This window comes from Clupea harengus, chromosome 19 (assembly GCF_900700415.2).
Source record: "Clupea harengus chromosome 19, Ch_v2.0.2, whole genome shotgun sequence".
Classification (NCBI taxonomy): Eukaryota; Metazoa; Chordata; class Actinopteri; order Clupeiformes; family Clupeidae; genus Clupea; species Clupea harengus.
In genome coordinates, this window is record NC_045170.1 from 12,485,675 (window position 1) to 12,511,284 (window position 25,610).

Sequence of the window (25,610 nt, forward strand, 5' to 3'; positions counted from 1 at the left end):
GAGTACAAATACTAATGAATTACATATACTGTTTATGTCAATTCAGATGAGTTTCTGCTAAATGAAAAATGTAATGGACTATTGGAAGACAAGAATCTTAATATCACTGGCAAGGACAACATAATTCTGAGTAGGTGAACATGCTCTGTTTGTATTTCTAGTTGTAAACCTTTTGGATCACAGCCTTAAATTGATGAAATGGACATTGGTGTGATGCTTTGAGAAACACTTCAGTCGAGGTCTTGAAAATTTTAAATATCAAAAACATTTAAACCACCCATGGCTTAATACATTAAAAAGTGATTGAGGCTGAAATTGATCACTTTTGTACATTTTGATGAAGCCTCATTTCAAGATGTAATCTGCTGACCAAAGCTGCATCAAGCTGAGTTATGTTTGTCACTATCATATTGCAACACTAATGTGTTCCAACAGGAAGAAAGCCATCTAATCACAAAAGCATGGGGGGGGGGGGGCACTGTGGCGCAAACAGTAGCCCCGACCACATTCGGGCTTGACGCCCATGGAGGACAGAAGCTTCCACCACTTACTGCAAAAATTATACTGGAAAACATTGAGTTTATTTTTACCATTTATGCACTGGTTGGTGAACGTTATATGTCAGGATCCTGGTGCAAAATCAGGTAGTATGTTGAGTGATCAGTGCTCTACCTGGAGCTAGAGATGAGCGAGGGAGACGTAAGGCAAGGCCATTGCATGTAGGCTGATGGTTACAACAGAAAAGGGTTAGTCAAAAACATACATCTTCACCTAATTTATTTCAAGGTATGAATACCAATGAGACACATAAACTGCCCTTGACCCTGAGCACTACTTCAAATCACCATGTGACCAGTGACCCCATACGGTAGGGTAATCGATTTCAATGAGTCAGTTCATGGAAAGCCCCTGAAACAAGGCCTTGTTGTTTGTTGCATTACAGCCCCACCTACAGGTCATCTACTACATGAACAGTATATAGAGAGTGAAATAGACATCTCACTGAAAGGGATACCAACTTATTTTTTTATCAAGCACAATAGCAAATTCTCAAATAGCAAACAAGAGTTGAGTTTAAAAAAACTAAAAATACAAATCACACGATGTGTACCTTGTGAAAGGGTCATCTTCATTGTGCTGCGCTTTGAAGGTTGGCACATAAACAAGGAAGTGAGACTGGTTGATACAGGAATAGATGCCACTGCGCACATGGCATGTGTTATATAACCTGGCCAGCCTACGGTCTTCAGAGTTACAGGAATGTTGTATGGTCACCCTAATCACAGAAACAATGTAGTAAATAACCTAATATCTCTATGGACACTGTTGGTACAATGTTACATTGTATATTATTTGGTATATGTAGTATATAACACAGTCTAAGTTGTTTTGGTATGATTACTTGCATGTGACATTGAGAGGTTTGGCTGCTGTGGGAAGTCCCCAACCAATAGCACAAGGAATGTAACATCTTGCCATATGTATAACTGAATATATAGAAACATAAACTGTGTAATTTCTTTGGCTTGAAGTCTTGTCTGTGTATCTTTTATTTATTACAAAAGGGGAAATGATACAGAGAAGAATGGTTTGATGGCATCTGGTACAATAATAATCTCAACAGTTTCAACTCCTGTAACATAGTGTATACAACAGGCAGTTGGATTCACTGTAAGTTAAACAGAATCATGGCAGTGGTAATAATGACAATAAAAGTCTGCAAACCTTACCCTCCACTTATTCAGACCACTAAAGGTGAAGATAAAGACTATACCCAATTTCTTGGCATGCACCTTCCCTGTAAAGTTGTTATAATGACAGCCCCTGGGGTAATAATATATGATGCCATTTTGTGGCACATGGTACCTAACCTTTCTTGACAGAAAAAAAATTCCCCTGAAATACATCAGTATGAATAACATAAGTATGAATAATATGATGTTCTTCCACTCTTTCTTCTGTACAACTGTGAAAGCAGTTCAAATATGAATGATCTTGAGAACAAAATGAGATGTTAGTACATCGCTCCACAAAGCACTCACACAGTGGTTTGAGACTGGTTACACTTTCTTTGGAGTTTCATCGAGGGAAGGAAAGAAATAGGCTTTGGCTTTGACATATGATAACTTTCCTTACCATAATAAATAAACACTTAGTATCACAATATAATTTTTCATATAAAACATAACACACAAAATTTGTTTGGTATATAATCACAAAATGGCAAACATGACCATGTACACAAATATCCTTACCTTACAGGAACAAAAACCCGGAACACAGAAGAGAAACATTGGGGATTTTTTTCTTAATTAAAACACATTTTGATAAATAATACTCAGAAAGGTGTCCATAATCTTGACACCTACCAGAATTAAAATTCTTGTTTTTCCACTAGAGGAACCAAGCATTGCATCCAACCAACAACAACAAAAAATGACCAAGAACAATCGGGCCTGTCACGAGTTGGGACATTGTTTGGCCTCTAGAGGCCGCAAAAGACTCTCATCTGTTGATAACTTCCTGCCTTTGTTTGTTTTCCCGTAATTTTCTGTTTCCACCTGCTTGTTAGTTTGTCACATGACCAATCAGCCTAGTATTTATACCTGTCCCCTTGTCAAACTCATTACGGAGTGTAAGTGATCTGTGTACCTTGGTTCACCACACTGAAGCTACCTCTTGTTCTCCCATAAGCCCTTTTCCTAAGATCTCCACTTGGGTCCTACCTTTGCTCAGCGTGATACTGGTTCAGCAATCCAACGGCCGGGGTTCAATCCATGATTCCGGCCTGACAGGGCCAATGGGAGCGGATTTTGTGTAAGTTGTGTATGAAAATATAACCAATGAATTAAGTCACAACACTTATTGACTTGGCTGTGAGATCTGTTATAAAATCTTTCATGTCATAGTCTAGTCTAAACCCACCTGTCACATGATGAGATGTGGCTCACCTGGATGACTTGAGAATAGATCCACTCGTGTGCGCTCCCTCACAGGTGTACTGGCTCTTCTTCCTGTACATCTCCCCAGTCCACGTGTGGCTGCATCTGCTCTCCATTGCTCTTCCAGGTGATCATCACTCCCTCAGGGGAAACACCTTTAGCAGGGCCCACCACTGTACAGTCTTTCAGGGGGGGCTGGAAGAACAGGGGAGAAAGATATAAAAAAAGAGGGCAAAGGCAATATAGCATCTTCGACCAGAGCTAGGTCAACTCAGAGAATAACAACAGAACTATAAAGTTTGTGTGCCTAGGGGTTGTCTGACTCAGTGGCTGCCATGATTCAGAGTGCTGGAGAGCTGTAGGCCTAATGTTAGAATATTTGCAAAAGATGTTTGATAAGAGTAAAGCTTAATTGATACTCAAAGTGTATTTCCAGTTGGCATATTGGCATTGATTGGAAAACCCCAGTGAACCACCCACTAGATGTGTCATGGCTTGTGTGAGGAACCTCATGAACCTCTGATGTCCCTATGGGAACTGCTGGTGGTTTTATGTGCACACACAGAGCATCTAACCACAGTTCACAGGGACCAGATCTAACACTGCGTAGAGTTCACAGGGACCAGATCTAACACTGCGTGGAGTTCACAGGGACCAGATCTAACACTGCGTGGAGTTCACAGCCTTTCAGAGCGTTATGTGGTCAGTGCTGTAAGAGGATGAGGCGGTACCAGTCATTCCCATAGACATACTGTATATCTATCTATCTAAATTTATATATGTCTATGGTCATTCCTATTTGAGCAGTCCTGAGGGGGAGGGGAGGGGGGCATATGGGAGAGTGATTAACACCTTCTCAGCCGTTCAGTGTGAGTGGGAAGTGATTTGATTGGTTCGGTGCTTCCAGCATGTCTCATGTGTTATGTCTGGTCACTGCTAATGGAATCCTGGTTACAATTTTAACCCAGTTTTCTCAATGCTGCTCTTGGCCCCCCTGCTCAGCATGTTTTCTATGTGATAGAATTAATTTCAAAACACTGTTAATGACTTAAGAATGTATTAATAAAGTGCCTTGTATTAATAATTACCTTGTATGAATCATGTGCTTATGTAAGCAGGAACATGGCTTTGTTTTTCTGTGTGTGTTTAACTTAGATTATTAGGTGTTGACGCCACTTGATCTGCCTATGTGTAAGATACCTACAGTATATGCATAAGAGAAGGAACCTTTTGTCCATGTTGGAGTCCGGGTAACTTGAGTGAATTTTCACCTAACACTCTGGTTCCCTGCTCTGCACACTCAGCTAATCAACAGCATTCCATGGAGTGGGGATACATCAGAGATCTTTAGTGCGGTTGGGGCCCAGGAGCAGGACTGAGGGCTGATACTACACTGTAAAGGTGTGTAACACTATGAAGAGTATCATCATAAGTAATTTCTGTAAATTGTGATATGTCTGAATTAGCTAATGTTTCTTCACAGCTGGGTAGCTCTTGTGGTAAATATACAGTAATGCCACATCAGTTTGGGCCTATTGGCCCACGGTATTGTGTGGGTAAAATGTGTCAATGCAAAATTATGAAAAGATGACAGTGAAAGTCATAGGAATGACATAAAATAAGCAAATTTGAGTAATAAAAAAAAAACAGATCTGTCATTGCTGACATTTCCAGTTTATACCTGTTGATGTTCTTCACCAGGGTAGTTGCAGAACGAACAAGGGGGTCTTCCCCCAGCTAAACACAGACATTAAAAGCACACTGACATGTTAACTGACACATGACAAATAAACACTGACATGTTAACAAACTTGATTTTATCATCATCTTATATAATGGGGAGTAATTCAAGTCTGCATACCCCCAATTTAACTTCTTGGTTAGAATGCCCATTTCTTAATGCAGAGATGATATAAACTGAGGGTAGGCTGAAGACCAATATGACGTGATGGTCTTAATGTGTTCTGAGGATAATGTGTGATATTCCACACTTGTGCACATCTAGTTGGTAGTTCACAACATCAGCAATGGTCTGGGCATCAGCATCAGATCCGGACAGTGCATCTTATCATGGAGAAGGGAGAGCTTATTCATCACTCGATTCACCACTGATGAGCCTAACACAACGCCTCCATCATATTCAAGTTGGGGGATATATCAGGCGTATCCTTGAACTCTGTATATTGTAGCGTGCATGTGCTGAACAAGATTAATATGATCTGAGCGACGCCACCAAAATGCGCTGAAATAAGCTAGACCAAACTCGCAAGGTTAGTCACAACAAGAACAAGTTAACTAGATATCTTACTTCAAAATCCACTGTTAGCGTCCTCGACTCCTCCTGCGTTTGTGCAGAGAGGCATTCGCTGCAAAGCCATACTATTACACATATACGTGATTTGAGTGTTTTGTAATGTGAATAGCTTGTAAAAGCTTTAGCTCTAAAATTCAAGAAAAACCCAGACTACCTGTAATAAGGTATACCCTTCACGTCCTGATTTCATAAAGACATCTGTGAATGTATAAGCCTAAGCATTCTATTTAATTCATCATTTAAGAGCTAAAGTTCATTGATCGTGTAAGGGGCGTCAGATATTGACCATTAGTGTGTCAGTTCACTGGATTAGTTATGTGTTAAAATTTCACCTAATAACTTTGCTGGCCTAGATTATGGCAATACAAGGTATGTATGTATGATAAATACAAATACACAGGCTGATCAATCTTTATCTTATTAGCTTTGAAATAAGACAGCAGTCAGCACAGGGTCCTTTGTATGGCAGTCAGAACACATATTCAATTGTAATGATGGTCTACGTCAGGGGTTTTCAACCGGGGGTCCGTGGCCCCCTGGTGGTCCGCGACGGCATTGCAGGGGGTCCGCGACATAAGCCTATTGATCAGTTCACCATTGAATTTTTTTATTTTTATAAATTCGCTTGGATATTTCAACACATTTCAAGATTACTCTTGAATAGCGTGAAAAATATCGAAGAAATTACACTGACAGGTGCTACAGGCAGAATATGTGCGCTGGGGGAGGGGGCGTGGCGACGACGGTTAGTGATCTACCCTGATAACTGCACATATTTAAGTGTTATAGGCAGAATATCTGTGCAGGGGGAGGGGACCTGGCGGCGGCTAGCGATGTACCCTGATAATTTCACATATTTAAGTGTTATAGGCAGAATATCTGTGCGGGGGGAGGGGCCCTGGCGGCGGCGGTTACAAACATGCACGCGTGTGCAGGCACATCAGTGGGCCGCAAATTACTTTCTAGTCAGAATGGTGGACCCTGGGACAAAACCAGTTGAAAACCCCTGGTCTACGTCAAAGGTTTGTGAAGTTCAATTTAGGTTCAATCCTGTGTTTGAGGTTGAATGTCTCATTCACATGATGACTTAGACGTGAAAACGCTTGTATAGTTGTTGAAATGACTGTATGTAATATGACGTATAAAGTGTCACAAGGTCAGTCCACAGAAAGTGTATAAAAGGGGATGGATAGAAGGTATTTCTTTCCATTGGAAAAGAAATACCATTACCCTTGAAGAAACTCCATATTATCAAAAGACCTCTATAAACTCTCTTTGTGTTTAAAAAAGATTCTGTTTGGTTTGTTGGTCTCACATGTTTGCAATACTCGCCTCCACAGGAAAATCTGAGACAACCAAAGTCAGAGAGAATTTTATATTTCATTCTCCTAAGACCAACAACTGCCAAAATCATGGATATGTGTCATGCTGTGTTACTTCATGATGAAATTGAAATGTAATGTATAATGTACTGTTACACAGTGATTGGTTTTTAAACAGTGTTTTTCTACTCGTCATGGTATTTGGGAAGCTTGTCTCCAGGGACGACCACATGCTCGACTCCATCTTCTGTGATCACAACCAGGTGTACCACCCAACCGCTGTCATTATCTTTACCTATGGCCAGAGCAATCGCTAAGGAGAGAGAGGAGAGAAAAATGCATGTATTATTACTACTCCTATTATTATTATTATTATTATTATTATTATTGTGTACTCTAGGATCACATTATTTACCATATCAGCTGTCAAGCTGCTTATGCAATACTGTGGATAATTCTACCAGAAACCAACTTGATCATGTTTTTGTCAGTGTCGGAAAACACAACAAAACAAAAAAGATAATTTTACTTTTGGGCCGAAATGTCAAGAATTTGGAATAAATGTTAGTCATTTCAAAGAAAGCATGAATGATAATGCAGATGTGATTTTCCAAAGAATCCACTAAAATAAAGCCAGAAATCTCACATGATCAAAAGAATGGTATCACACATTATTTCAGTAGTACTCTTTTCGTGGGCGTCAAAGGATGTCAACAAAGTCATAGAGATAAACCCTTACCTTCTGGAGACCATGTCTGGCAGCGCTGCAGACTGTCAGTACTGGGAGAGGCTCCTGGCCAAAGAGTGCAGGTCTGTTCCAGCCTGTTTACTGCTCCTGAAGTATCTGCACAGACACCTGGGATATTCATCCTCCATCTGTATTGAGCTGTGTCAGGGCTTCTCTTCCTTCATTCTTTCATCAGGCATGTCCACAAGGATGGGGTTGGACAGGCCAGAGTGGTGTACATTTACTGAAGATTGAGGGAGGCCTTGGTCTTGTGAAATGTGAAAAAGATTATGTTATGAAAAGTTTAGCTTTCTTCAATAGCAGTCAAATGACAACACTGGACATCATGAGCATCCATGAGCTACTTTTGTAGCACGTTCTCAACTCACTTCATTCACTTCACACATTTCCTTAGCAGAGATTGAATAAAGGACAGGAACACAGCTCAAGTTCATACTGTATATGTTTGTTTTGTTACAAGGAGTTTCGGGAAAGGATACATGACAATAAGTTGGTATTTCATGGGTCTAGTGTGTTTTAGTTATGGCTCGTGCATTTCTTGATATGTTCTCATTTCACGCTGTCATTTTATGAATCTGAGCTCTAACTGTCATTCCGCTTGACCCCTAATTTCAAAATAAAGACAAAGGAACTCAACTCACTCACGACACCGTTACTCAGCAGATTCAAGCTTAATTCATGTTTGCGTTAACTATAGCTCCCCTGCATACATCTCAAGCCTAACAAAGCATCGTTGGTATGTATTCCCCGTCTTAATGTCATTATCAGAAACAATATATGTTTATGTTATCAGAACTGTACGTAATGTGAATATGTTTATGTTTATGTTAGCATTGATTCGCCTATATCTTTTGTACATTTCAGTTTTACACTTTCTATCGTCAATAAACCTATGGACTTGGAACTGTCTTCAGAGTCTTGATCTTAGGAAGAGTTTAGCTGGCAGTGTATTAGAGCACACATACCGAAGAATGTGTTCAAGTACATATTTTAATGATTGGTGGTGGATGTTTTGTAAAATGATCATGATATGTGTTGAGATGCAGGGGTAGGATTAATGCAAACCTCAAGGGGGTTCAGACTGACCCAGTCTTTATTAAATGAAACCACTACCACACCAGATCTTAAACATTTGTTGTGGTATCTATATATTTTTCTGTGTAGAACGTACGTTTCCTACAGTACACCTCAAGTATTTCATGTCTTTTAATTACTTACATTTAAATCTAGGAATCAATTAGCCATTTCAGAATTAGTCTTTTTTTTTTTAAGAACAGAAAAAAGTTTAACTGATAAAATATTTAACTTTAACTGATTGATGAAATGGAATTAAAATTCTGGAAATGTAGAATAATAAGCTATATGAGCGTCTCAATCTTTGCACTGGGGTGTTTTTTTTCATTGTCAAAGGGGGGCCTGCCATGAAAAGTTTGGGAACCACTGCACTAGAGTTTAATTGAGGGCTATCTTTTCCCCAGACATATGACATATGAAGGAGATGTCTACATATACAAATCACTTATGAGAGTTTCAGTATTATTTGTGTACTAAATACAACCACACTGCTCATTCTTAGATGGGAACTCTATTTGTTTAGACTACCACGGAGGTGTTGTTACTATTCTTTACACTACATGTAACACAAACAAGACAAGAGGTCTTCCAATTTGGTATACTTTATTTATTTCTAAAGCAGTCCATTACAATTAATTATAGTGTCCACCATTTCAACTTTGAACACAATTTTGAATGTATTAACCTTTTCTGTGAATTTAGTCTGTAATCATCTGTTTATTGACTCATATTGAGCTGCTCACAGGAAAATAAAAAAATACTTTACATTTTTGCATGGTGGATCACTGTTCCTTCCTACCATTAAGTATCAATAATTGCCCACTTCCCACCACCAACTAAAGAGGTTAAAAATGCAAACCAACACAATACAATTAAAGAAAGCACAATACCTTTTAACATTATATTTCAATGAGTCGCTCCACTAAGATCTTAAATATGATATTTAGATTTGTCTTCTGGTAGAAGAATCCAGATTTTGTACATTGGAACAGATTTTAACCACCACTAAACATGTTCTACAATCTATACAGCAGATTTGAAAAGGATGAGTTATTGCTGAACACCGAAATAAAGAAAATAAAGCTGAAATCTGAACGTTATGGATAAATCCAACTATTTAAGATGTTGCATATACAGAGAAATAATCAATTTGAGATTCGTACGATTCTTCATCTTTCCTCACTCTTCAGTCCTGTCCTGGAAATAATTGACAAAATGGATATCAGACTAACAAACTTATTGAGATTATTTATTCTAATTACACTGAGGGAACACAAACACTCATATCTGTTTGTCTTGTAGAAAACTGACTCAGAATATATAAGACTAAATGGTCTAAACCAGTGGTTCTCAAACTGGGAGGTCTTGCAAGTGGGTCGTGGGGCCACGGACCTCTCACTCACAAAATGCAAGGGACCTGGATTACAGTTGCACCAACAAATCACAGACACCTTTGTCTTCAGCCTGTTATGATTTGAAATATCCACAACAAACTGTAGCAGACGTCCACAGGTAGGCCTACGTAGGACAGTCCACACATAGACTACCACTTGCGTATCAATAGATTTCTTAGTTCTGCCATCTTTCAATAGTGTCATCAACAGCCTTTTAAAAGGCTATTCCTATCTCCTCACTTCGGTTTCCAAACATAACCTCAGACTTACACACTGCTACTGCAGTACTCTTTAAACAGCCTTTTTATAGGCTATGTTCATCTCCTATCGTTTCTGTCTGCAGTAGCCTAGCCTACATCTTTATCTTCCATCGTTCCATCTCTTTTCTCTTCCTACTGAGCTCAGCCTTGAGATCCCCAACACTGGTTTTGTATTGTGCAATAAACATAAAAAGTTATTTCATCTCTGGTTTCTGATTGTTATCTCCGTTAATCCACCTGCTCTGGTTTGTGTCCCGCATTGCCATTAAGGTGCTAGCATTGCAATCGCCCTTAGCCTACTGAGCACTAGCCTCTTACCTTTATTATATATCTACCATGTCACCCAACACATACACTCATAACAGATCATCCAAAATCATTACTTTCAATTTTGTAAGAATAAGTTTGCAAAAGTTTGAAAACCCCTGGTCTAAACTGAAGTATGAACCGTACCTTGGGGTCAGATGTATCAGAACCGGAATCGGACTCTGTGAGAAGGTCAAAGCACATATAAAACAAAAACATGAATCACAAGATCAACTATGACACTCTTATATCACTACAGCCTTTAAAGCTTGTACATTGTTTTGTAATAAATTTTTATTTTGGTTATATATTGATAAAATACTTTCTGTATGCCTCGTCACCAAATAAATGCATGTTAGTGGTTTAACAAGATTACAAAGACACAAATGTATAAAAAATTAGAAAAGATTGACCAAGATTCTAGTCAAATATCAAATATCTAATAATTGGGTTATCTACAAGTGTGATTATTTCAAGTTAACTCTATCAGGTCAGATGCATAGCTGCAAGAGGTACTCACGCCCTGCCTTCTTGTAGCCTGTAAAGATACAAGAGAATGTTTATTATGCTGATGCATCATCAAGGCTGAAATCAAAATGCTGAAATTGCTTGAAATTTCACCTTTCTTCTTTATCATGACAATGCCAACAACCACACCAATCAGGACAAGAGCAGCGACGACACAGCCAGTGATGATGCCAACAAGGTAATTGCCTACAGAAAAAAAGGTCTCCGTTAATCGCCTCCGCAACAGCATTAAATGCACACATGACCCTGATCATCCTACAGTGAGTCTGGGATGGTGCACAGACCTGTTAAATGAAACTAGTCAACAATAATTTCTCTCATCTCTGTGCATAACAACACTATCCAATATGAAGATAGTGTTAAAAAAGTAGATTCGTTTTTAAAAAGCTGAACACGCCATTTTGCTGGAAGTTATTCTGAAACTTGGCTTAATGTGTGATAGGTGTAACTGAGAGAAGCAGATCAATGTTCTGATGGGATGCCTTATCATGGAGAATGTTTCCCCAATGTGTTGCTTTATAACTATGGTTGCAACTGCCAATGATTTTGTTTTTCTGGAAGCATCGCTCCAAGTTATGGTTGGATCTACTGCTCATTACAGCTGTTCGAAGCATAGTTGCTTGGTAGTTTCTATCATTGACATAATTTATTTTGTCTGTTTACTGTCATTATCTATTTCCTCTTTCACACCTTTCTGTAAGTCTATCAGCATAGGTCCTGAAGATTTGGACCTGAACCCATTATGAAATGTTTGAGACTAGTTTTGACATTATATACTCTGGAGTACACCTTTAGTGGTGTTATTAGAAGTATGGTGTATAAAGTACAGTGGTGCAGATTTGCAGCCTCTCCACTACAGTGACAAACAGAGCAATGAGTGGGTGAACAGGAGCAGATCACTCATCACGGCTCACTGGTTGTACAGAATGTGGATTATACACCAATGAGAAAAACACAGAGATCTTTACAGTTACACAGCAAATGTGCAATAGTGATAGGTTTGGTTAATAAAAAAGCATATATGGTTACAGATATTATTTACATTCTACTACAGGTGGTTTGGAGCTTTCACTAAAATCACAATAACATGTAACAATGCAATAGTCTATCTCCATAGTGGTGTTTAAGGTGTTGGTTCTTACCGTCTTCCACAAACTCAACACTGGTCTTTCCGCTCTTGTGGGCCACCTCACAGGTGAAAATTCCCTTCTTCCTCTCCTCAGTTGACACTATAAGCTCAGCTCTCTTCTGGAAGGTTCCATCCTCATTGGGCAGAGTCTCCCAAATATTAATGTCCTCATGCATGTCCACTCCATCCCTATTCCACGTGATCATCACTCCGTCAGGATAGAAACCAGTGGCATGGCACACCACTCCCGAGTTCTTTTGGAGGAGGGTGACCTCAGGGGGAACTGGAAGGGCAGAGTAGTAAGAGGAGGGGATAGAAACAATGACAAAGAATAGTAACAACACAACAATAACAATGAAAATGACAGCAATGCAGAAAAGCAAAGGCACAGAGTGGAATAATGTTTGTCTCCATGGAATAACTATCAGAAAATAGAGAACATTACATTGTACTACATTGAGGTACATTAATCAAGTGAATACATTTGATTAGAGTTTGAAAAGATGCAGTTATCAGTGTTGTGTGCTGCTGTACCTGTCCTCCCCAGAGTGCTGCTCCCATACTGCAAATACTTTTTCAGCCAGTCAATGCAGGTCTGGGTGTAGTAATGCTTCCTTATGTCAAACTTAGCCCTGTCTTTGTCCCACTTGTCTTTTGAGATGACAGCTTGTGGTTTTGATGCGATGAATCTCAGGTTTTTGAGATCCAGTGAAATCCAGTCTTCTCCATCATAACCATACTGATCAGATCCATCGACATCTCCACTCTCATCATCCCACTGACAGCCGTCCATAAACTGGAGCGTGTGCACACCTGAGGGTCGGGTGGGAGAAAGATTTAAGAATCATCAGAATCACACCTCTGATTCCTCACTACCTTCATCATTTGCAACATTCTAATATTCACTGTCACCCAGAAGTGTAATAACTATCAGCACGAGCTGGTATCTGCTTTCATGATGAGTGCATGTGTGGTCATTAGTCATTAGTATGTGTATGCATGTGTGTGCACAGGAGAGAGAGGAAAACTAATAGCAGTGTATGCAGATGTAATTACATGTCTTCACTTCATGTGGTTCTTCTGTTCTGCTATTATTTATGAATTCTTGGTTTTATTCCTTATTCCTTTACATGATGTAGGGGAGAATTGGGTACGTTGTCACACTTGGGCACAATCTCAAAACTGAAATAGCTACCTTGTGTGACACAACCCCCTGAGTCAACATCTTGTCCACCTTTAGTCAAGGTCCAACCACACTGAGCTTAGCACAATTTCCCCACTTTTCCCCTTCCAAAGTAAACCTGTGGCATACCACCTCATTTCAACTTTTTGGGGTATTTTTTTTTTTACTTTTCTATTATTACAGGTGTTCGTGTGTGATCTGATGTTTTTACCACAGTTTCAGGTTGAGATTGAGAAAGTACCCCGAATACTATGATATACCCAAGCCACACCCTTGGAAGGCCATATCCTTCAAGTAATGGTATCAGATTTTAAGCCTAGGTAGTTTGAAGGAGCTATCTTCAATACTTTTCTAGTTATAGCAATTTGAAAATGACTCTTCAGAAAACGCTGCTAAAAAAAGCATCTGAAAATGCACATAACATAGTTGCTAAAACATTTATTTGGGACTATAGGATACCTATTAAGAAGTGTTTGAACAACCTTGAATTTTTTCAGCCAAATCTGAGATGGTCGAGTGGGGAGATTTTCTTAAATTGGTACGTTTGGCGTGGAATGACTCAAATTGTAAATATTTACCTCTCAAATCTCTGGAAGCTCACATCATGGTGGTTTTGTCTCTGTTTGCTCTGTGCATGTCTGTGTTTTTAACCTTATTAATGACTGATATAAAATATAGTTTTTGTCTTGATTTTCCAATCATTTTTAATTGGTTTACCATTTATCCACGACAATGATCATGGGATTTTCATACAACCCTAGAGCAAATCTTACATATTGACATCAGTATTGAAAGACTGACTGCTTTGTGTTTACCTCCACTGAAAACAGACGTATGCACTGCATGTTGTAGTTTACCTCTCTTGGTCACACTCTGGCTGTCTCTCTTATGTCTCTGTGTACTCAGTTATCTTTGAAAGACTGGAAAGACGGGAGAGCAGAGCAGAAATAATGAGATGAAAACTTACCTTCAGTCTGGTTGAAGCGGGATTTGGCAACAACTATGTTGTTTTTAAATGATGCCTCAGTTCCAGTCATGATTTGGGTGTTTCTGTTCCAATAATCAGAGTCTACTGCAGCAGCCATCCACTCTGCTTTTGGGACCACTTTCTTTGTGAAGCTGTCATAGTGGTTGATCTGTTGGCCATCCACAAGACCAACAGCTATAAACTCTGGGAAGTTTGGGATGCCAGACGTGGCAGTTTAGAAACACTGATGAGTGTGGATCACTGAAAGAGAAAAAGGGTCTATCATGGGACAATTTACTTGTGAAACTTGTGAAATCATATTCCAACATTATCTACCTTTTTTACCATATTACAGTGCCTTGCAAAAGTATTCAACCCCCCTGAAAGTCATCATCATCACAATTACAATTATAATTATATTATAATTAACAATTATATTTTTTCAATCAGTATTTTTATTGCAAATATTTTAAACATGCTCTAGTATATTTCCAAGGGCAAAATAAGTTATTTGCGTGCGAACAAGTAAATAAATAAACTACTTGAATTAGTATTCAAACCCCTGTGGTTTTGAGTTCCAGATTAAGATCCAGATGGAAAGTTATTCAAACATGATACAGAGGTGCCACTAAACTGATCATAATTGTGTACCTATGAGTGGTTAAAGTAGAGATCACTTTCTGGAGATATAAATCACTCTATGTAAGGGTCATAAGCAAGGTTGTGGGTAAAAGACTCCAGGAAAATATCTAAGTGTTTAGATGTCCAATTGAGCACTACTGGATCCATAAGAAGAAAGTTGCATTACACCCCTTGCACTTTGTAGAAAAGGCTGACCCCCCCCAAAGGAAGCATTAGAGGGAGACATTAACTGATGAGGGATGCCACCAAAGTCCAGTCATCACCCTGAAAAAGGTCAAAGTTCAGTGGCAGGAGTTGGAGTGCAGGTATAGGAGTCAACACCCTAAAGAGCTCTACACAACACTAGGCTCTATGGGAGGGTGACTAAAGAAGACATTGTTTAAGAAGATCCACATTTAAGCATTTATGGAAGTTGCTTAAGATGCGAGAAAAGCTTTTATGGTCAGGTGATACCGAATAAGAACATTTTGGCCAAACTGTCAAAGCACTAGATGTGGCGTATAATCCAACACTGTCAATGCCTCTGTCAAACCAGCACTGAGCCCTGCTCCTGCCACGTCGACTCCTGATTCAACTCACCTGCCTCAGTCATTTTCCCAGTCCCCTGATTGCCTGATTACCTGCACCTGTCACTCTCTCCACTATATAAACTCCTCACTCCCCTCACTTCACTGCCTGGTCTTGTTTCCAAAGGACAAATTCCAGAAGATTCAAGCTCTGGACTATTCCACTTCCTGCGCTCATTCCCGTCGCCTTCCCTGATTTACAGGTCACTCTATCTCTCCACGTTCTCTCCCTAGCTCCCGTCTTTTCGTGCCTTGATTCTGTAGTTCGCGTGATTATTATTTTCCTTTGTTTGCTCTAAAGCTCCTGAGCATTGTGTTTTGTTGGACAATGAACTTCTGAGCTTTGTACTAGTGGACAATATCTTCTGAGCGTTAATTACCTGTTTACTTTTGTGTTCTCTCCGTTATTTCCCCTGTTCCCCCCTGTGCTGGCTGTTTCCAATAAACTCTGTCCACTCACGTCTCTGTGTCGTCTAAAGTCCGTGACGGCCTCAGAAACACCATCCCTATACTGAAATATGGCAGTAGTAATGCCATGGTGTGGGGATATTTCTCATCTGCAGGAACTGGGAAACTTGAAGGAACAATGAATACAAAAAATTCTACTCAAAATCACAAGAGGACATGTTGTAGTCTATTGGAAGGCTTTGTTGCAACAGGTGGTTGTTTTCAAGTAGTTGCAGCTTGTCTCGTCGCAAATATTTAGTCTGAACCGACCTTAAAGCAACACGAGTGGATCAAAACCAGTCAAATGAATGTTCTAGAATGGATTCGGACTGCAACTGAGTATCTGTGGAACTATAGTCCAGGAGCCCCATCCCACCAATCTAGATGATCTATATAATTCTAGAATGAGGAAAAACACAATGAGCAAAGCTGGTACTTTCCCACTTCAAATGCAGCAAAGGCATTCTCTACCCAGGGTTAATGCATAGGGGTTGAATACTTTTGCAAGCAGAATATTTTAGTTTTTAATTTGTTTATTTAAATGTTTTGTATAAAATGACTTATTTTGACGTTAGAAATAAATAAAGCTTAAGCGTTCACAATGACAATTGTAAACTAGAAAATGGTGATGACTTGAAGGAACTATATATTCAGGTTTAAATTACATTTCATTTCAAAACATTGACAGAAAATTACACAATACAATTCGCTTTAAACACAACATCTCTAAATTGTAATGTATATTGCAAAATTAGCAAATTTGGTACTCTTTGTAGACACTCCTTTTTTCACAGTGAATCATACAATTATTCTGGGTAGAATGTCACTGACATCCACAGTTGCTGAGAATTATTCGTATTCCCTAAACTGAATGTACTACAGGTCTGGGTACTGAATGATCACATTATAATCCTAAAATATTGAGGCCTTATTATCTCTGTAGTGCACTGGTGGCCTGAAGAATGAGACTGGTGTGCTCAGCGAATGTAACTTCCCTCAACCCGTTGGCGTACTCTACAACAAAGGCAGATTCAGAAGATAAAAAATAATCCAACAAGACCTCAGTCTCTAGGTAGAACTTCTGTACCCACGTTTGTAAAATAAAACGAAACTGCAGGGTATCTTTCAATTTGACACACTGTGAAATTATTTATGGCAATCAAACGGTATAGAAAAGTGAATAGATAAGGTTACAGGTTAGCACGATGACAATTCAGATAATGTCACATCTCTTTCCTCTGTCAAATTGTTTCACACACAAGTAATCCTTAGCCGTAACTGCAGTAGCATAACCTCAGGCATTTAAGCGATAATGACCCTTAAAATTCCAGCATAACCAACACATTGGCATGCGGTAGACCAAATCCCTGGTGTGTAAAATTAGGGTGACCAGACGTTCTCTTTTGCCCGGACATGTCCTCTTTTTGAGACCTAAAAAATGTGTTCGGCAGGGATTCCAAAATCAGGGATTTTGCCTCGTCGGACATCAGCTATCCGAGATGAGAACGGTCACGTGACCATCGCGAGGGATGCAGTAGTTTCTCAACACAGCTCCGCGATTCCCCCTATATTTTAGCATTTTAACCGCATATTTCAACTTTTGGTCGATTTTATTGTTTTTCTAAAACGTTTTCAACACACGGTGATGGCGACAACATTGAGGAAGACGGCTGCTAAGCAGACAAATGCTCGTTCAGTCGACAGTGAAGAGCTAGCCGAGCTAGTTAAGCTAGCAGTTGCAGAAGCTATCAGGGAAGCTATCCCTAAATTCGTTGATGATGTGGTGGCTCAACTTTCAGCTAAAACGCAAGCCTTGGTGGCAGAGCAAATGGCAGAATTTAGGAGCGAAATGGTGGCCATGCGGGCTGACACTTCAAAGTGTATGGAAGTCATGGAGACAAGTAAAAACCGCCTGGGTGAGGTGGATAGCCGCCTCTCTGCATCTGTAAGCAAGCTAACTGCCCTATGTGCCAGTCTGGAGGACAAGGTCAGTGACATGGAAGACAGGTCGCGCAGAGACAATATACGAGTGCATGGGATCCCTGAAAACTCGGATACATCAAATCCGCTTACCTATTTGTCTGCTGCTATTCCAAAGTGGTTTCCGAAGCTTGGTTCAGTTGAAATCATGCGTGCACATCGGGTAGGTGCAGCAAAGGCAGACTCTAACGGTAAACCCTTTCCTCGCACTCTCCTGTTGAAGCTGTTGCCTTTCACAGACAGAGATAGGATCCTAGGCGCCGCACGGAAAACAACTGTGGAGGTGGATGGAGTGGCTATTCGCTTTGCTCCAGACTACAGCACACAAACTTTCAGACGCAGGCTAGCCTTCTCGAACTTCATGGATACTTTGCAGCAAATGGGCTTTCGCACGTTTCTCCTTTACCCTGCCAGGCTGAAAGCAACGCGCGGAGGAGCAAGCCATTTTCTCAACACTCCACAAGAGGCGAAGGATTTCATTGATTCTCTCGATGGCTAAAGTTTTCCTTTTTTTTTTTCTCTCTCTCTCTCTTTCCAGTGAGGTAAAAAGAGTAAGGTACTTTCATTTTCCCTTTTACTACTGTATATAATTCTGCCATGCGTCCTTAGGTGGACTGTTTAATGCCAGGAGCAAAGCTGGCTGCGTTTTTTTTTTTTTTTTTTTTTTCTCTTGTATATTTTGTCATTATTATCTTCCTTCAAACTTTTAATGACCAAAGTGTTTATTACTTATTTTTTGTCATTACTGCGGTATCCTATGATATCTATAATGGGGGGTTGGGGGCTGCGGGAATTTGAGGATGATGCTCTACTCAAGGATCACGGGTCCAACGTTTAGGGGAACAGCAGACTCTTCAAGAGGTGTCTCGAATGTGGGTTATTATTATGTTCTTAATAAGGGTGTGGATGTTTTTCAGGCACTCTCCCGTTCTTTGGAGAGGGCTAGGGTTGTGGCGACAGGGTTTATCAGGGTCTCTCTGTTTTTATTTATTTTACTTTTTGATTGCTGCACTGCTCAACCTCATGTTTATTGTATGTATACTAATTATTTTCTGATAGATAAACATGGCTAATTTACATTTTATTAGCTGGAATGTTAATGGGCTGAATGGCCAAATTAAGCGTACTGCTTGCTTAGACTTCTTACGTAGACAACAAGTAGATGTTGCTCTCATACAAGAATCCCATTTAAGAACTGCTGACACTCATCGCTTCGCAAATAGACACTACTATGTAGCTGCCTCTGCATCCCTGAACTCTAAAACCAGGGGTACATTAGTAGTACTGAAACGCAACCTCTCATTAAATATACTAGATACATTTGGAAATGAGGATGGCAGGGTTGCATACATCAAAACTATCATCTCAGGACGTAAATTTGCCTTTATCTCCATCTATGCCCCATCTCAATATGAACCTGATTTTTTCCCTAATCTAAACACTGTTTTATCACATCTTCAAGATTTCTCACTAATCATAGGTGCAGACATGAACACTTGTGTAAACTTAGCATTGGATAAGTCTCTTCAACAGTCTACCTCCACACATTTACGTGCCTCCAGGGACTTGAACAACTTTCTTTCATCTCTTAGTTTATCAGACCTATACCGTACAATTAATCCCACTTTCAAACAGTACACCTTTTACTCAGCCAGACATCAGACCTTCTCCAGAATAGATTATTTATTAGCTTCACCTACCTCTTTCTCTAAAATTCATTCTGTTTCAATTAAACCCTGCTCATTGTCAGATCATAGTTTAGTCTCAGCTCATCTTACACTCCTGGGCACTCCTCCTAGAGCATCACGCTGGCGTTTCAACACCTCTCTTCTCAAAAATGAAGATTTCTGTGTCTTTTTCAGCAATGCACTAACACTATTTATAGAGCTTAACATAGGTTCAGTGGGGGACCCCAGAATTTTATGGGATGCAATTAAGGGCTCAATAAGAGATTCATCAATCTCTTTTTCCTCTCATCTTAAGAAGAGCAGACTCCTCAAAATAAACAAACTGGAAGGCGCCCTTGCACAACTCGAGGCCAGACGTCAGAGTACACAAACTGATGCCTTACTAGCTGAAATATCTGCAACAAGAACTGAGTTAAACTCGTTACTGAGGCAGAGGGCAGAATTCTTAATGCATAGAACTAGGAGAACATATTACTTTAATGGACCTAGGCCAAGTCATTTATTAGCTTTAAGACTGAAAAATAATGAAAAATATTCTAACATTCTGGCCATCAAATCACACCTTTGCACTTTAACTGAGCCTGGTGAAATTAATTTAGCATTTAAAACATTCTATTCTAATCTTTATAAATCAGAAGTAACACTGGACTCAGACACTTCTAAAAACTTTTTCCATGGTCTGGATTTGCCCTCTCTTTCCAACCAGGAGTCCGAAAAACTGAATTCTCCCATCTCCCTAGAGGAGTTACGAGAGGCTCTTGCCCACATGCAGAGAGGGAAATCTCCAGGCTGGGACGGCATTCCACCAGAATTATATCTTGCTTTTTGGGGCATTCTTGGCCCACCGCTGTTGGATATGATTAATACTGCGATTGACAAAGGTGTACTCGGCTCAGGTGCTAATACTGCTATAATCACACTGCTTCCCAAGCCAAACAAAGACCCTTCCCAATGCAGTAATTATAGACCCCTTTCCCTTCTAAATGGGGATGTTAAACTCTATGCTAAGGTGCTTGCGACACGCCTAGAAACGTATCTGACAAAATTGATACATAACGACCAAACTGGATTTATTAAGACCCGATTGGCATCTGATAATGTGCGCCGCCTTCTACACATTATCCATGCAGCGGATACAATTGATTTACCCTGCTCAGTCCTGTCACTAGATGCTGAAAAAGCCTTTGACAGGCTAGAGTGGGATTATCTTTGGACTGCTCTGGACACTTTTGGATTGGGTCCACAATTTATTAAGATGGTCAAGGTCTTATATGCCAATCCTTCAGCAATGGTCTACACAGGCAATATTTGCTCCACACGGTTTCCTATAGCAAGGGGCACCCGTCAGGGTTGTCCCCTCTCCCCATTACTTTTCGCCCTCTCTCTTGAACCCTTGGCTCAGAAAATTAGACAGCACCCCTCTGTACCTCCCATAACTTTTTGCAATACCGAACACAGGATTTCATTATATGCTGATGATATCTTACTCTATGTCAACGATGCAGGGTCCTCAATTCCACATTTATTATCCACCTTTGAGTTATTCAGCTCCTTATCTGGTTATAAAATCAATTGGACTAAATCATCATTAATGCACTTAAATTCAGCCCCATCACTCACGCCCCTCCCATCCTACATTCCAATAGTAAGGCAGTTTAGGTACCTTGGTGTGGACATATTCCCTTCTACATCTCTCATTGCATCACGGAACCACCAAGGCATATATGATAAAATTGAGAAAGATCTTGAACGTTGGTCTAAGCTCCCAAACTCCCTTCAAGCCCGCATATCAATAATAAAAATGGATGTACTTCCTCGCATTAACTTTTACTCCTCTATGGTTCCCCTTGCACCCCCAAAGAGGTATTGGGAAAAATTGGATTCACTCACATCTAAATTTGTATGGAATGGGAAGAGACCACGTTTGAAATTAAAAACCCTTCAACGAGACAGGACACAAGGAGGATTAGCTTTACCTAACTTTAAAACGTATTTTTGGTCTTTTGTTCTTCGCCCCCTGTCTGCATGGTTTAATCCTAATGCATCTGTCTCCTGGAGACCAATTGAGGAGAATTTGTCACAACCTCATAGACCTGATGTACTCCAATATACCATCTAAAGAAGCTGAAAAAGTTTAGGTCCTCTGGTGTCTTTTTTACTCATAACCTGCCGCACTGTCTTGAAACACGCTAAGGTCGATCTTAAATGGCACAAGCATTCTCCTGTATTCAATAATTTTTGTCTTCTTATTGGCAATGCACCTTTTTCTTTTCCACAGTGGATGGATAGGGGAGTTTATGTTCTTCAAGATTTTTATGATGACAATGGTCTACGAGCTTTCAATGATCTGCAAGATGAATACAGTTTGCCCGGCAAATCATTTTTCTTTTATTTACAACTGAGATCTGCCATGAAGGCATATGGTGTCCCTTGGGGTGTACCACTCCTAACACACCCTTTACATAAAATATTTGCTGTACAAAGACAGACACGTGGGATGGTTTCAAAACTTTATAAATTTATCTCTGAATCTTATGCATCCTTACCAGTAGAAAGTGTATGCTGTAGGGACCTACCTTCTGAGGATGAGAAAGAGATTTGCTGGGACACAGTATGGGAGAATCTTCATGATACCTCCAAAAACCCTGATCACCAATTAATACATTTTAAATTTATACACAGGATGTATCTTACTCCTAGAAAACGTCATGCAATGAAAATCATCACATCTCCTAATTGTGACCTATGTACATTGAATGCTTCAGGGACTTTCTTACATATGTTTTGGGAATGCCCTCATGTGTTTGCCTTTTGGAGACATATATGCTCCACTTTAAGTGATATGCTTGAAGTAAGTATTCCACTGTCACCAACCTTACTTTTACTTAATGATGACTCTTCCTTGGAACTTACTTTACAGCAGAGGCGCATACTATGGGCTAGTCTCATTGCAGCAAAGAAAATGTTGGCCTTGCGATGGCAGCCGCCTCACACTTTATCATGGCAGCAGTGGGCCAACTCTTTCCTAGACATAGTTATGATGGAGAGATCTGTGGCCCGTGTCCATGGAGCTAGTCAGAAAACTTTACGTGCATGGGACGCAGCTTACACTTTGGTGAAAGAAAGAGTGCAGCATTAGTATACTTAAGTGAAGGTAATCATACTTTATATTGATATATATATATATATATATATATATATATATATTCTTTTTATTTATTTATTTATTTTTTTTGGAGGGAGAGAGACCAGGGCCTGGGGTGGGACGGCGGTCGCCATGGGGTGGGGGGTGGGGGCAAGAGGGGTGGAGGGGTGGGGATAACTGTCCTGTTTCTGTTTTGTGTATGTTTTTGTATTGATCTAAAATGTAAAACCTGTACTTTTTTTGTATCTCTACTTTTATATTATCAATAAAGATTTGATCAAAAAAAAAAAAAAAAAAAAAAGCTATCCGAGATGAGGACAGACCGTCAGGTATTTCAGCAGGCGCACGTCGAGCTCTCCGGGGGCTCTCAGAGGGCTCTCGGGGGGCACAGACAGGGCGTTCCACCTACCCGAAGGCGTTCCCATGTGTCCGTTTTCGTAAAAACGGAGAAGCATATAAGCCCCTTTAGGTGTGTTTGTCTGAGTGTGTGTGTCTGTGTTGGTGTGCGTGTGTCTCAAGTGACTCGGTGTGTGGCGCGAGCGGACGAACAGGCGAATGTCTCGAGGGTTACGGCTGATGTGCGTCTATATGTGTAGAAAGATAGCTGTATTTTATGCGTTTGAATCGTGTATGATAATTTCCCTCCAAATACGATAATTTTGAGCCTTTGGTACGATACCCAGTACAATTTCAAGCACATGACCTGCCAGGACTTTCATGCCTGCTTGATAAGTAATCGTCGACGACATCTTCTGAAAAATATGCCCAACCACATCAGGAGGACTGAAAAAGTGTTGAGTGTATTGGCCAACTTTTAAAATGTCTTATTTTAATATGTGGCCATATAAATAATAATTATTTTTTTTAATCATTATTGCTTTAATATATGGACAAACATTGAAAAGAAAGGATTAACACTTGAGTTATCTTCTGAAAGTACATTAAAGAACCACAGAAAGCCACAGAAGCACTAGACTAAATGCCACCAATTTTTTACATTTGCACTTTTTTAATCTTACTATTTACAGATTCAGTGGAAAAGTTCAGTACAAAGTAGGCCTATACTGGCCACTATTGCTTAGGCCAATATCCTATTGAGGCAGTTTTGATTCTACACCTCAGTGTTTTTAAGGGTCAATAAATAATGTATCATACTGTATAGCCTATGTCTGTGGACACTACCCAACAACCCCCCCCCCCGACCAATGGACTGTACTCTTTTTCACCAACTCAAATCCGGTCACCCTAGTAAAAAACTCTTAAAGAGTTACATTATTACAAGATGTGGAAACACCAGAAAGCTTAACAGCCTACCGATACGTCGCATTTAACCAAACAGAATAACATCTGCAACTATCAAACTCTTCATCGAATTTAAACGGGTGACTTTCAAATCAAGGAAGCTGAAATCTTCAGTTTTTTTATCTTCCAAAAGATTATGAACCCTCTGCCAAATCTCCACGGCACAAAGGAACAGACAGAAACCCAAACGAGAGCTTTATACGAAAATAAAAACAGCAAACTAACCTCCTGAAGCAACATGGAAACAGCATAGGACTACCAGAAGCGTTGCGGTCGTCATATTTGTCTTTATCAGATCACAGAGTGATAAGGTTTTTTATTTTCCTCCTGACTGGATGATATTGCTCTTTCAAACTCCTGATTGGCTAATACCAGGAACTTTACCTTTTCATTGAGAAACGGGTGTCTGGTTACCACCTATCCTCTGTCGACAGATGCCACCGCGCACATGGCATGTTTTGAATGTTGAATGTCAGCCTACATTCTTCAGACTTACAGGAATGCTGTATGGTCACCCTCATCACAAAAACAAAATGATAAAGAACCCAATATATCTATGGACACTGTTGGTACTCTGTTACATTGTATATCATTTGGTATATGTAGTAAATTCATTGAGTGTTATACATTACGTAATTGTAACTAGATGGCTTACCTGATTCATCAAACTGTCTAATGAATACACACTGTACTGCAACAAAACTGATAAATCTGACAAATTAAAGTTAACCAGTAGGCTATTGCTTTCCACCTGTGCAGGCCTGATATGAGAGGGGACATTCAAAACCAACCCCTTCCTACTCAAAACACCGAAGTCTAATACTGACCCAGAAGAGACCACTGACGTTATCAAGGGGAGGACATTAACTACATCCTTAAATTATTAATGAGCAGGGATCACTGCGCAGGCAAGGGTCAGGCACAATCGCCTGTGTCCACCCCTCCATAGTGCTGTTCCGCTGCCCCGTGAACAAATTATTCACCCCCCCTCTGGCCCGTATAAAACTGAAAACATCTGACGACGACCCTACATGGAAATAAAATATTATGAAATACATTTTAACCACCACAAGACAACTGGCTAAGAATTTTGTGTAACAGAACCCGAGTTGCTGACTAACTAGTGTAACAGGTTGCAGGGTGGGCAGTGCAGTAAACTGAGGAATCAGTCGGTGGGGGAGGTTAAAAGAAAACTCAACACAAACAGGTACAACTGGGGTATCTCTTCCCACAAACACAAAAGTCAGACTCAAACACAAACAGGTACAACCAAGGGTTCTCTTCAAACAAAGGGAGGTTCTTCACACCCAACTCAAAAGTCGACCACAAAATGTTCCTTGTCCCTCTTCCTTCAGGGTTGTACAATAAACATAAACTTCAGGTTCCTTTCCTTGTCGGTTCTCAGTTCGTCTGTCCAGGTCCTTTCCGGCTTGGGGCTATCCTTCTCCCTTCCGGTTGCGGCTTAGCAAGCGCTTCACACGCACGTCAGGTTCTCTCTCGTGGCTCTCTCCCCCACAACAGGGGCCACCTGTCTTAAATGCTCCTTCAGTTAGGTACCTTAAGCACCTACACCTGGTTGGGTCTTGCTGCATTCTGGGAGATGTAGTGCAAATGGCAAAACAGGAACACCACACCCCTCTGCTAGCTGGCCCATCGTGATGCCACACCAGGCA

General features: G+C 40.1%; 1 pseudogene; it reads right to left on the reverse strand.

Moving 5' to 3' along the window:
* Positions 1 to 11,077: 11,077 nt before the first annotated feature.
* LOC105912644 lies at positions 11,078 to 24,620 on the reverse strand (annotated as a pseudogene).
* Between the last annotated feature and the right edge of the window lie 990 nt (positions 24,621 to 25,610).